The sequence below is a fragment of the Ceratotherium simum genome, chromosome 5 (genome assembly GCF_057802395.1).
Source record: "Ceratotherium simum simum isolate JZ-2026a chromosome 5, ASM5780239v1, whole genome shotgun sequence".
Classification (NCBI taxonomy): domain Eukaryota; kingdom Metazoa; phylum Chordata; class Mammalia; order Perissodactyla; family Rhinocerotidae; genus Ceratotherium; species Ceratotherium simum.
In genome coordinates this window covers 89,017,760-89,030,365 of record NC_141904.1, presented here as the reverse complement: position 1 = coordinate 89,030,365, position 12,606 = coordinate 89,017,760, and the positions used below count along the sequence as shown (strand labels likewise).

The 12,606-nt window shown below is 56.0% G+C and overlaps 1 long non-coding RNA gene across 2 annotated transcripts; it reads left to right on the top strand.

Moving 5' to 3' along the window:
- Window positions 1–785: 785 nt before the first annotated feature.
- On the top strand, window positions 786–9,351 carry LOC147917151 (uncharacterized). Of its 2 annotated transcripts, none has more exons than XR_015552377.1 (3): window positions 786–955; window positions 2,161–2,320; window positions 9,071–9,351. It is a non-coding gene; the product is annotated as an uncharacterized LOC147917151 (long non-coding RNA). The 2 variants fall into 2 exon arrangements; XR_015552376.1 differs by lacking the exon at window positions 9,071–9,351 and adding an exon at window positions 4,360–8,413.
- Window positions 9,352–12,606: the final 3,255 nt, after the last annotated feature.

Below are 12,606 nucleotides of genomic sequence, written 5' to 3'. Positions count from 1 at the left end.
GCTGGCCCTGCCCTGACTCATGGTCCAGCCTTGCACAAGTCCATGCCTGACTCCAGTCTCACTTGCCCTGGCCTCTGCATTCAGAGGGTTGGACTGGAATTGAAAACCCCAAAGAGCAATGGCTTAAACAAGGGAGAAATTTCTGTCTCTTTCATATTGAAGCCTAGAGGCAGGTAGTGTAGATCTGGCGTGGGGACCGGCCTCCTTCCAGCTCTTGGCTCCACCAAACCAAGGCGGAGATCTGGTCCTTGTGGTTCAAGATGGCTGCCAGAGTTCCAGCCACCACATCAGAGTTCTTAAGTAGTGGGACAGAGGAAGGAGGGAAGAAGAAAAAGGGTCAAGGTGTGGGCATGAGATGTCTTTTAAGAAAGGCTCCTGGAAGCTGACGCTGGACACTATTTCTTACATCCCGTTGGTCAGAGCTTAGTCACATGCCCACTCCTAGGAACAAGAGAGGCTGGGATTGAGGTCTTCGTTTGGGAGCCCCGCTGAAATGGTGCTGGAGGCTGCCAGCTGACTGCCACAGAAATGGTCTTGTGGGGCCTGTCTGCACGGACCCTTCAGGGTCTGGAAATGTGCAATTGGCCGTGTGCCACCCAGACTTTCGAGAACAGAACGTTAAGCTAAATTTTCAAAATTCTGAGGCTCTGAGACTCGAGAATTTCCATGCAGCGTGTGCGCGTGCGCGGGCCTGGGCGCCGCGGAGCCCGCCCCGCTCGGGCGGCAGATCCCGGGCTCTCCGGGGCGGGGCCGCGGTGCCCCGCGGTGGGCAGCCTCTCGCCCGTCAGGCTGCTGCCGCGGCTCCTGGAATCCACCGGCGCGGCCTGTCTGCACACGTGCCTGCGCGCGCCCGAGGGGCGCCCGGATGCCTGCGCTTTTTAAGGCGGAGCTGTGTGTGCGGCCGGCGGGCGGAGGGGGCGCCCGAGAGCAGCTCGGCCGCCGGGTTGTGAGTCAGGTGTGTGACATAGCCCCAGGTACTGGGGACACAGCGAGAGGGGCCCTGCCTCGGGAGCTAGGGTCAGGGAACGAAGCGTGGAAGTGAGGAAATGGCCTGGACCAGGCGGTGGGCTGGGAGTGAGGGCAGGGCTGCAGTTTCAGCGGTGGGGGCGGGGGCGGGGCGAGGGTCAAGGAAGGCCGGCCGGGAGGTCTGAGAGAGGGCGTGCCAGGCAGGGGCACGGCCCCGCAAAGGCCCCGAGGCGGGCGTGTGCCTGGTGTGTGTGGCTTCCAGAGCAGGGCCAGCGTGGAACAGGCTGCGTGAAGGGGAAGGGGGTGGGAGCGAGGTCAGGGAGGTCACGGGGCCGGATCATGCAGGGCCTTGCAGCCAGAGTAAGGACCGGGGCTCTTACTCAGGGTGAGGCGGGAGCCGTGGGGGGTCTGGGAGTGGAGGTTTCCGTGGAGTGCCCCTGGCTGCTGTGGGGAGAGTGTAGATGAGATGCTGGTGGCTCGGTTTCCCCACAGGCTGCCCTCCCTCCCCCAGCAGCACGGGGCTCCGGAGTCCTGCTGCCTCTCCTGCGTCGTCCTCATTCTGCCCCCTCTGCCTTCTCACTGGTGATTCTCTTGCTCCTGCCTCCTCTGGTTTTTAACCCCCTCAAGATGGCAAAGTGGCTGCAGTGGTTCCGGGCCTCACTTGCAGGATTGCCAGCAGAGCCAGCAGAGGTTCTGGCCTTTGCACAGATGGGGCCACTTCTGTGCCACCCCTGGGGCAGGAGGGTGCTGTGCTCTGATTGGCCTTGCCCAAGGTTATCCGGGCCGACTGTTGAGGCAGGGGGTGGAGGAATGTCACAGATCAGCTGTGGTGAGGTGAGGCCACCCCTCTGTCCACAGCTGCGCTAGCCTTCCTGGGGTAGGGCGCTGTCCCCTGGGCGGTGTGTCCAGGGCTCCCTGGTGCTCAGGCCATAAGTCTCCAGGGTCTCCAGCCCCCGGCCCCAACTTCTTTTACCCCGTGCCCTCTTCAAGCTGACGTGGCATTTGTGTTATTTGCTGTTGTTGCTGTGCCAAACTACCGTAAACGCAGGGGCTGAAAACAACACACATTTATTCTCTTGATGGTTCTAGAGGTCAGAAGTCCAAAATGGTCTCATGGGGCTGAAATCAAGGTGTCCGCAGGGCTGCGTCCCTTCTGGAGGCTCCGGGGAAGAATCATTTCCTTGTCTTTTCCAGCTGCCAGAGGCCGCCGGCGTTCCCTGGCTCGTGGCCCCTCCTCCATCTTCAGCGCCGGCAGCTGAGCAGCATCAAGTCTCTCTGAGGCTCTGGACTCCTGCCTCCCTCCTGCACCTGTTAAGGAGCCTTATGACTGCGTTGGGCCACTTGGATAACCCAGGTAACCTCCCCATCTCAACATCCTTAATTTGACCACATCTGCAGAGTCTCTTTCGCCATGTGAGGTCACGCAGTCAAGGTTCCGGGGATCAGGACGGGGACATCTTGGGGCACGGCATTAACTGCCTACCACAGTGGCCCTGCCCTCTCGTGTGGCCCCTGTCCCCTGCCCTGTGTGGCCCTCGGGGGCTCTAGGCTGGTGAGAGTGAGGCGCCCTGAGTGCGATGCCCACTGTCTGGGTGGGCGGCCTCCTTTCCTGCCCCTTCTGCAGCAGGACATGGTCCAGCTCATCCCTGTCCCCACCTCAGCTTTCTCTCTGCTTTCTGGTGGGGAGAGAAAGGGGCACTGTCAGGAAAGACACCAGGAATTGCCCCAAACCCACAGCCACTGCTGCAGATCCAGGGCTGCTCGGGGGGTCTCATTAACCTCGGGGTGCCAGGGTGAGGCTTCCTGCCTCCTGGTGCTGCCTCTCGACCCAAATGCCATCCTGCAGAGCGCAGAGGTGGGCCACGTGGGGCCCCCCACCCAGAGTCTGGAGGAAGCCAATGGTGTCCTGATTAACACGCGAGGGTGGGCCTGAGGCTCCGGTGTGGCCCCGATAGCCTCCCACCCGCCCTGGGCCCTGCTCCCCCTACAGGCCAGCACAGGCGGCTGCTCCCGAGTGCAGGCTGTCCGTCTGCGTGGTGCTAATCCTCTGCCACCTTGCCCCACCCTCTCTGGAGGGGACACCTTCAGCCTGCAGGGGCGTTTGTCTGAGACTCAGTGTTTTAGTGATTCATTGAGGAGATTTTATATAAAAATCTGGATTTATTGCTTTTCTTGAAAACAATATATCAAAAACAACCAGCCAGAAGTCCCTCCGACCCGCATTTTCAGTAGGCAGCCACCAGCTGGAGCTGAGTTACCCCCCACTTTTGGTGGGGTGCTTGCTCTCCGCTCACCTCAGGCCCCACTGCTCCCTACAGTCTGCCCAGCCAGAGCCACTTCTCCCGCTTCTCTCCTGTCGCTTGCCTGGTGCCTGGGCTTTGATATTACAGCCCTAGCCGAGTCAGGTCCTCAGCTCTCCTGGCCCCTCCCAGGACACCCTGCCCGATGCCCTGAAGCTAGTGGAGAAGCCCTGTATCCTGGTGAAGTGACACAGGGTGACCAGTGCCCTAGGGCCCTGATGAGGGCAGGGGCACTGCGAAAGCTCCCATGTGACTGCGGGGGAGGGGCCCAGCCCATCACAGCATCCTCCCGTCTCAGGCCTCAAAGACCACGCATCCCCCGTGGCCTGGGAGCCTGGACACCAAGCCCCAGTCCATCTCTGCCTTTGACTTGCCCTGTGACCGGCAGCTCGGCCTTGACCTGTCTGGGCCTTGGTTTTTTCACTCGTGGGTGGGGAGCAGGCTGGGCAACAAATTCTCTCGAAGTTTTCCGGCCCAGGCACTGAGATGCAACCTCGAGCTGCCTTTTGAAGTCATAAAGTGCTGGGTTCTAAACCTGCTTCCACATGACCCTCCCGGAACCTCAACTCCCCTGTCTGTAAATTGGAGCCACCTCCACACAGTTGCTGTGAAGTGTGATAATGGCCCTGAACGTTCTTTATCAAGCATCTGGACATAGCATTTATTAAGCACTGACTGTTTGCCAGGGACAGTGTTTGCCAGTGGCCACTCTGTAAGCTGGCTTCATCATGCCTTTTGATGCCGGAAGGAGCTGAGGCTCCAGGGGGCCCTGTGCGCTGCCTGGTGGTGGGGGGGGTGGCGGGGGTGGCGGGAAGTGTGGGCAGGGGTCTGGATTCGAGCGGAGGCTGCTTCCTCCCGCCACGGTGAGCTCAGCCCCGGGCGCCACGGGGCGGCGGGGGGGGCAATCAGCGCGAGCCCTTGAAGGTGTCGCTGCTCACTTGCAGCCTGCGGCGGGCGGTGGTGGCTCCACTCAGCTGCCTGTCCGGAGTGGGAGGCAGGCGGTGGGGCGATGAGCTGCGGGGCAGGGCTGCCTGGGAGGGGCGGGCAGGAAGATGAGGGGACCTTGAGCCCTGCCAAGAGGTATTGATTCCAGGCACCAGGCGCTTCACTGGGACCCAGCCAAGAGATGAGGTCATGAAGGACGGGGACGGTGACTCCGGGGGCCGTGGTGTCCCCGCCGATGTCGTGATCGCCAGACGTGAGGAATCTCTCTGCCTGGAAGATGCAGGCTCTCTCCTTCCTTCTCCTTGACAGCCCCCTTACTCCAGCCCCTGGTGCCTGGGGAGGGAGGCCAGTGGGCCCCACCTTGCTGTTGTGCTGTGTGACCTTGGACAAGTCACTGGCCCTCTCTGGGCTTCCTTGTGGGCCTCCATGGCTCTGAGAGCCCCCCCAGTGGACTTTGATCAGTCCCCACCCAGATCCTCAGTCTCTGGGGAAGGTCAGGCAGAGAGGCTGGCGTGCCTGGGAAGGAGGTCATTAGCAGTGCCCAGCAACTGCCCACGACTGCTTCAGTTTACCCACCAAGTCCTTAGGGACAGGAGGTGGCTCTCTCCCAGCTCCCTCTGGACTTGCCCACTGTGGGAGCTGGAGTGTGCGGTGGGGAGTTGGAGCGCCAGGCTCTGCCACCTACAGGCTGTGTGGCCTTGGGTAAGTTGCATAACCTCTCTGTGCCTGTCATGAGGCTGTGGTGAAGGCATGTGCTGAGCCACCTGCTCAGGGCCGTGGGAGGTGTTGAGTGGGCAGGTGGACGGCTGGCTGTAAGAGGCCCTCTTGTCCAGCCGCATGTCCCCTGGCGTCCTCCTGGCCTGAGTTTGGGTCTCGGCTTTGGTGCTGCTTGGCTGTGAGACCCCGGGTGGGTTGGTGCCCCATCTGTAAAGTGAGGACAACAGTATCTCCCAGATTGGGTGGCTGGGGACACGAAGGGAGGCTGTGTGGGGCGAGCTTCAACTCAGGGCCTGGCCTCTGTGGCCACTGTCCCGAGGATGCTGACCGCTGATGGCCTGGCTGCCCAGCAGGCCCAGCCCTGTCCCCACACCCCACTCCCTGTGAGTCGGCCCAGGGTGGTATAGGCTCTCACAGGCCCCCCTCTAACAGTGTCCTGTTAGAGGACTCAGCCGCAGGTCAGTGTGTCACCAGAGGGCTGCGGGGGGTGGCCTGAGCGGTGGTGGTGACCACTGTATCTGTCAAATGTCTCCCAGAGCCACGGCCCAGCCCCTGCCAGCGCTGGACTCCACCTTGGCTGCAGAACCATAAAGCCACACTTCTCTTTAAAGTTTCCAATTTAACTGAACTTAGGGAAATCTAAGTAACTTCGCGGGCAGGGGTGGACACCAGATAAGCAAAGGGGCGACAAGACAACGTGCCTGCAGTTCCCTCCCCCGAGATGTCCTTCGCCTGTCTGGTCTCTTGTGCGGGGCCTGTGCATACATATCTGTATTCAGAAGGAGGGGACCAGGCCATTTTCCTGTAACCGTCTGCAGTGCACGTCCTCCCGTGTTGGTAAACGTGCCTCCACAGCATCATTTCACACGGCCGCATTGTATCCCGTGGCCTTGACCTGGTACGGTAATACATGCAACCAGACCCTCCATTGACACGTAGGTGTTTTCTAGATTTTCCCTGCTGTGATTAACATGCTCTGATCACCCTTGCAGCTAACATGGCCTGGTCAAAGGATGTGGATTTTTAATGTTTGATTCTTGATACCAGTTCATATTTCTAGGAGCTGTGTTTTAGTTTTTATGCAGAATGTTCTGGGATCAAAAGTGATCCATGCTGTGTTTGTTCCCTGCTTGAAACACAGTCTCCCATGCTTCAGAAGAGCTGAGGCTTCTTTCTTGAGGATCTTTAATATCAGCCTCATCTCCTCCCACTCTCTGCCTTTTCTAGTTCATTCTGGCCATGCTGGCCACCTCACTGTTCCTCCAACAAGCCAAACACATCCCTGCCTCAGGGCCTTTGCACCTGCTGTTTCATCTTTCTGGAATCTCTCCTTTCAGATAGCCATGATCTGTCTTTTTCTTAAGAACTCCCATCGTGTTTCCGGAGAGGTCTTCCCTGGCCGTCCTGGGTGATACACAGCTGCTGCCCCGTGTCTCCATTGTCCTGTCTGTCTGCATCGCAGCACTTGCACTTTTGGAATTGTCTCTTTTATGTGTCTGTTTACTTGTGTGAGGTCTAGCCCTTTAGGGGGCACAAGTGTGGCCCCCGTGAAGGTAGCAGTGGCTACTGGCTGAAGGTCGGCCCTGGTCTCTCTCAGCAGAAAAAGCAGAGGCCTCCTCTGGGCCGTCCCTGCAGGCTCCTTTGAGCCCAGGTGCCTGGAAATGAGAATTAGAATAACCGTGACGTTGGAGGCAGGTGGGCAGGGACCCAGTAGTGGACGCTCTTGTCCTCTTGTTCAGCAGAACCCACACTGGGCAGTTTGAGGGGGAGGAGGGCAGCAGATCTGGCTTCACGCTTCCCGTCTCAGTTTCCCCCGCTGTAAAATGGGACTAATGCTTCCCAACCAGCATGTGTGCCGTGAGGAGAAAGGTGACGATGTGTGTCCGGTGCCCAGCACTGTGTCTGGCACACGATAGTGAAAACACGCAGAATTCTTGCCCATTTCTGTGTCTGGTTTTGCACTTGACATGGACTTCCTCATGTAATCCTCATAACGCCTCTGTGATGCGGGCTAAAGCCTATACTATCCCATTTACAACCGGGCAAGCTGAGCCCAGAGAGGTCATTGCCAAGGTCGCCCGGCTCAGGGAGGATGGAGCTGGGCCTCCATCTCGGAACGCTGGCCCCTGTCTAACCAGCGTGCAGCCCTGCCTGTTCTGCGGTGGTGAGGAGCTAACAGGTGGAATCCAGTCTGGCTCCCGCTGCTCCAGGAGCCCTTGGGCAAGTTGTGTCTTCTCTGTAGGCCTCAGTCTCCCCAAGTGTAAGGCACTAAACACGTGTGTCCCGCACATTTGCCAGTGATTCTTGGGGGAAGTGTGGTTGAGTGCTGGGAAGCCTCTGGCAGGAGGGGGATGGCAGCCCCCAGCAAGGAGAAGGGGGAAAGCAGAAGAAGAGAAGAAACCCCTTCGAGGAGGGTGCAGGGTCAGGGTCTGACTCAGGCACTCAGCACGAGGTCACGGCGCTGCCCTCCCCTTTCTCCCCGAGGTGAGGTGAGCGTCCACCTCCCCCTCTGCCACGGCCTTTCAGGGGAAATGCCGCCAGGTCCTGCCCGTGGCAGCTCAAAGAACGGGTGCTGGGCTGAGGTGGAAATGGCCCAGAGCTGTGGACAGGCCACAGATGACTCAGGAGCCAGAAGGGTCTAGTCACGCTGGCAGGAATCATGCAAAGTGAATTTGACTAGAAATAAATGTCGATCCCAGCACTTGTGTCCAAAAAGCAAGTTGCATGTGGCCAGGATCAGAGGACAGGGCTTAGCATTGTCCATGGTGGTCAGGAGCTCATCCCTGTGTGGGACAGACGAGCAGATGTGTCCAGGCCATATTACTTAAGGCGTAGAGCCTAGAAGGAGGAAGGTGACTGCTGCCTCCACTCTTGTACTCTTCAGAACCTTCTAAAGGCTGCAGCTGAGATCCTTGAGAAAAGCACAGGTATAGGCTGGGGTGTGTCTCAAGGGGACAGCCAGACGGTGGAGACTTCACTTCATGGGGCGCAACTGGAGAGGCTGGGCCACTCAGCTTAGAGAGGCGGTGCCTGGGGTCCTGGTCACTACCTCCCCCAGTGCCTGCAAGGCAAGTCCGTGGGTCAGAGGGCAGGGCCAGGATCCTCAGTGTCTATGTGTGTGATGCGGAGGGAGGCTAGTGGCTTTTTCCCAGTCCCGGTTTCTGGGAAAGAGATGAGCTATCTTGGGAGATATGTATTCCATCAATCCATCTATCCATCTGTCCATCCATCCATCTATCCACCCACCCATCTATCCATACACCCGCCCACACACCCACACACCCATCTCATCCATCCATCCATCCAACCACCCACCTACCCATCCATCCAGTATTTACCGAGCCTTCTTGCACTGGGCTGGAGATGCAGCAATGAAAACAGGCACCTTGCAAAGCTCATAGTCAGGCTGGAGTACAGACTAAGCAGACAATACCTCCTAGTGGGGTGCCAGGAGAGGGAGCGCCCTGACCATGGTGGGGTGAAGGAGGGGGAGGGACTGCCTTGTTGAGGAGGGGTTTAGCCGTCAATGGGAGGTTGGTCAAGATGACCTCGGGTCTGTCAGTGGACGGGGCGGGTGGTGCGGTGCGCCTGATCTCAGGCTCTTGTTGGCAGTACAGACCTGATTTCTAGCCCTCAGAGGCCATCAGAACATCTCTTCCAGGGAGCTGGATGGGTCCTCAAATGTCCCGGCTGGGATCCACAGAGAAAAGAAAGGCAGAGTGTGAATGGGGCCCTGGATCACCCAGTTCCCTTAACCAAAGCAGCTGGAACTTTCTTCTGCATCAGGCACTGGGCGCCCATGTGTGCTGTAGTCGGGGGACAGGTCCATGCTTAACCCAGCTGGAGACCCTGGTGCTCCCTAGTGGTCCTCTGTGGGTCTGGCCTTCCCAGCACCCACTTTGCCTTCTTCAGGCAGACATTATCTCTTGGGGATAACATGGGTTGGGGAGAGAGTGGACTGTCACTCCAGACTTTAGATATGAGCATGTGACCCAGGCCTGGCCAATCTGAGAAAAGCATGCCCTGATGGGGCGGGGGGGGGGGGGGGGCGGTTAGGGGGCACGTGACACAAGACAGGCCAATCAGCATCAGCCCTGAGATCCCGCATGGCACCATCAGGGGGCGCCTCCCTGGTTTTTCAGGGCTGGGAGCCATGTGGCTGCAAGGTGGGAGCTGCTGGTGGGCGTCTTGCCACTGCGGGGGAGACCCTGCCTGAGGATGAAGCTGCACAGATCAAAACGATGCTGAAAGAAGGAAGGAGACAGTCCTGCCGACGTGTTTTGGAAGAGGTCTCGCCTCGCCCGAATCTGAATCCACCAATGAGCTTTCCATTTACATGTACCAATATTTTCCACTTCTCCATTTTTAATTTATTTTTTCTCAGCTGTATTGAGGTATAATTGACAAATAAAATTGTAAGATACTTAAAGTATACATCGTGGTGATTTGACATATGTATACATTGTGAAAGAATTCCTCCCATCTAGTTAACATCACCGCACATTATTTATCGTTTTTTATGAGAACATTTAGGTTCTACTCTCTTAGCAAATTTCAGTTATACAGTACAGTGTTACCAACCTTAGTCACCATGTTTTACATTTAGTGGTTCAACCACTAAATAAAGAGGTTTACCAACCTCTCCGTGTCTCCCACCCCCGCAGCCCCTGGCAGCCACCTTTCTACTCTCTATTTCTATGAGTTTGACATTTTTTTTTTAGATTCCACATATAAGTGAACCATACAGTATTTGTCTTTCTCTGTCTGGTTTGTCTCACTTAGCATAATGCCCTCAAGGTTTATCTATGTTGTCACAAATGGCAGGATTCCTTTCTTTCTCATGGCTGAATAATATTCCATTGTATATATATACCACGGCTTCTTTAATCACTCACCTGTTGATGGACACTTAGGTTGTTTCTATATCTTGGCTATTGTGAATAATGCTGCTATGAATATGGAGGTGCAGATAGCTTTTTGATATCCTGTTTTCATTTCCTTGGATATATCCCTAGAAGGTCTACTGGAAAACCATCCCACCGAAAATGCTTTGACCCAAGGAAATGGACTTTTAGTGGAAAACAATTTTTTCCACCTCTCAAGTTCATTGTTTACCAGTTTCACCTGGAATTTGGTTGGAAGTTATTGTTAATTATTGGATTCTTAATTATTGCTGATCATATGGTAGTTCTATTTTTAATTTTTTAAGGAACCTCCATACTGTTTTCCATAGTGGCTGCACCAGTTTACATTCCCACCAGCAGTGAACAGGGGTTCCCACCTCTCCGTTTTTTGAAGCCAGTTTGAGTTGGCTGTACTTTGCACCTAAAATTAATCCTGACCAGTATGTCTGCTGGCATTGTACCTGCAGAGAAAACAGACCCAGAGAGGGAAAGTGACTTGCCCAAAGTCACCCGGTGAGCTGGTAACTGACACAGGACCTGACCCAAGTCTCCTGCCCTCCGGCCAGCGTTCTCCACCCCTAGCTTTCCACGCGGTACCCTGGTGCGAGTGGCCTTGGGGAGGGTGAGCTGGTGGGGCAAGGAGACCAGCACCGGCGAGGCAGGGGGAGCCGGTTCTTTCCCCTCCCAGCGAGGGCCCGCCTCTGCACTGGGCCTGGGGCAGTGGGTGGGGCTGCAGTGGGGGGAGGGGCACCCTGCTACCGCCATGGGCCAGCACAGTCCGTTTGGCGACGAAAGAAGAGCCTCCCACGATTGCAGAACCCAAAATTTCACACTGGAAGTGTCTCAGTGCTCAGTCCTGCCTGAAGTTCAAACAAGCTTTTGTGGAACCCCAGAATTCCGGGGGTCCCTCGGCATCTACAGTGGATGGACCAGGAGGAAGACGACTGCATTTTTCATCTTGTTTTTTGACGTTTTGGGGATTCCCTGAACAGTTTTGCTGAAAAAATAAATAGGGGTTCAACCATTAAATAAAGTTTGAAAGACACTGGGCTCATGTCCACAGCCGTTTTACAGATGGGAAAACTGAGGCTCTAAGCAGAGTCAGGACTTTGTCAAGGACCTTCAGGAGGGGGGCCCCGGCCCTGGGACTCTGGTTTCCTGCCACTTCCCACAGCCTTGCGTGCACGGGCTTGCTGTGTGATGACAACTGGGTCTCATGCCCTCTCTGAGCCTCCATGGGGTGAGGTGGACCCTGGGAGCTCTCCAGCTTCCTGCTCTGCATCTCTGGCCACCTCCTGTGTTCCCCCGTCCTCACAGCCACCTTCAATGACTTCACGAGAAGTCAATTCTATCTTTACAGAAAGGACGGATGAATCAGAGGGTTGATCACGAAGGGACTAATGCAATTCCCCAGCCAGCTTCGTCATTCCTTTGTGCCTGGAATGAAATTCCTCCTTGGTACGTGCCTTTCAAAAGAAAAAAAAAAAAGGAACACAGAGTAAAGAATCCAGAGAGATGGATTGACCCTGATCATATCAAAGAGTTAATTTCTGAGCTCATTCCTGAGCTGTCAGGGTCTGGAAGACTTTCTGGAAGCCATAAATAACGCATTTTAATAACGGGGACTTTGATTGCTCTCTGGGGGCTGAAACTGTATTGTGATTCGGGTGGCGACTTGTCAGGGTGCCAACGTGGGGTTTCTCCGGCACTCATTAAGGGATTACACATGTGGGGCATGTTCAGGTCTTCATGGTCTACTGCAAAACCATCCCGCCAAAAATGCTTTTGACCCAAGGAAATGGACTTTTAGTGGAAAACAATTTTTTCCACCTCTCAAGTTCATTGTTTACCAGTTTCACCCTGAGTTTGGTTGAAAGTTATTCTTAATTATTTTCCCCATTCCCTCAACCTGACAGCAGCTGCATGACTGAAAGATGACGCTCATCTCCCGCCCCAGCGGACCCGCGCCTGAGACTGCCGTGGGTAATGGGAGCGCAGTGTCTTGGGGAACGCAGAAACCTGCCCCAGACAGCCTTCAGGGTTGAGTTCTGTCCAGACCAGGTTCAATCTGAAATAGATCTCCAAAGATCCGGGCTCTAGTCTGTGCCACGAATTTGCTGTGTGGTCTTGGACAAGTCACTTAATGTCTCTGGTCCACGTGTCCTCCTCTGTGGGATAATAACCTTAAGCCCAATTACCTGTGGTCTGATGTGCTCTGAGTTCTGGAGAAGAGCTGTTTCCTCTCCTATAAAATGGGGATAATGCGCCTCCATGCAAGAGGCACTTGGTTCCTTTGCAAGGAACTGAAGACAAAGCCGCAGGTAAGGCAGACACAGAGCGTATAGCTACCCTGGAGGCTGCGGGACCTTGTGCTCCGTTCCAACATCTGTGTGTCTCTTCTGTAAAGGATGGAGGGAGAAACAGAGATGACCATGGCAGATACTGCCCTTTCCCCAGCCAGTGTTCATCTCCCCCTTTTCTCAGCACCAGGACTTTGCTTTTGTTCGGAGCTGCGCCCTGCCCAGGTAAATAAATACATTGCTCAGCTTCGCTTGCAGCTGGGAGTGGTCATGGGAGGCAGTCCTGGCCAGAGGTCTAGGCAGAGGGACAGCCCTCTGGGAAACTCATCTTGCTGCAATTCTTTCCCTTTCTGCCTGGAATTTGGATGTGATGGCTGGAACTCTAAGGCTACCTTGTGAGGATGAGGGTGAGGGGCACACCTGAAGGAAGGCAGAGCAGGGTGATGTGGAGCCCAGGTTCCTGAGGACAGTGTG